Source organism: Arachis duranensis, chromosome 9, assembly GCF_000817695.3.
Source record: "Arachis duranensis cultivar V14167 chromosome 9, aradu.V14167.gnm2.J7QH, whole genome shotgun sequence".
NCBI classification, from domain to species: Eukaryota; Viridiplantae; Streptophyta; class Magnoliopsida; order Fabales; family Fabaceae; genus Arachis; species Arachis duranensis.
In genome coordinates, this window is record NC_029780.3 from 103,112,629 (window position 1) to 103,113,414 (window position 786).

Below are 786 nucleotides of genomic sequence, written 5' to 3' on the forward strand. Positions count from 1 at the left end.
TCGGCTAACAATCTCACAACCGAGAACAAGTCAAGCACGTCTCAAGTGCCAAGAATCTCGCACTTAACCCATACATTGATTCCCGGTAACAAACCCTAAAGAGCCGAACACTACTCAAACGTCCACATTCCTCCACTACGCAGTCTATTTAAACAGACGAGCAAACCTCGTCTGGGGCAATAAAAAAAGCAACAGTGATCATAAGCTATTGAGGAAAACAACACCATAGCATTAAACCCCACTGATTCCTTATTTTTACTTTTACTTGTTGAAGTATATATTACCGAGCACTAACTTGGGCATCAGAGTCCTTTTTGCAGGTCCCACGCTGAGGTCTTCAGTTCCAAGGAAAGCACTTCCAGGTCTCCGACAGAACTCGTAACCGACCACACCTCGGAAGCTTTATCCCACAAGGAACAACACCCACACTACACACTTACCCACACAACACTTAATGGTTCATATTCAATACTTAATACACTCACCAAAATTTGAATCCGGGTGTAACACATTAAGAGGCATATAGTTAGTTGATACGTTGTAATAAGAGGTGAAACAGCTACTATATGACCAGTAATGTTAAAGTGTACAAAAACGTGGGATAAGTGAGCTTATTGAACTGTGTTTTCGATGAAACTGATAAAGTAGATAGATTCAAATTTCAAAACCTTTAATTTAGTGAAAAATAAAATATAAACTTATTTGGGTAAACATGTATTTAATGAAGTTAATTTATTAAAAAACAATATATATATATAAGTAAATATTAAATTTAAGTAAAAAAAG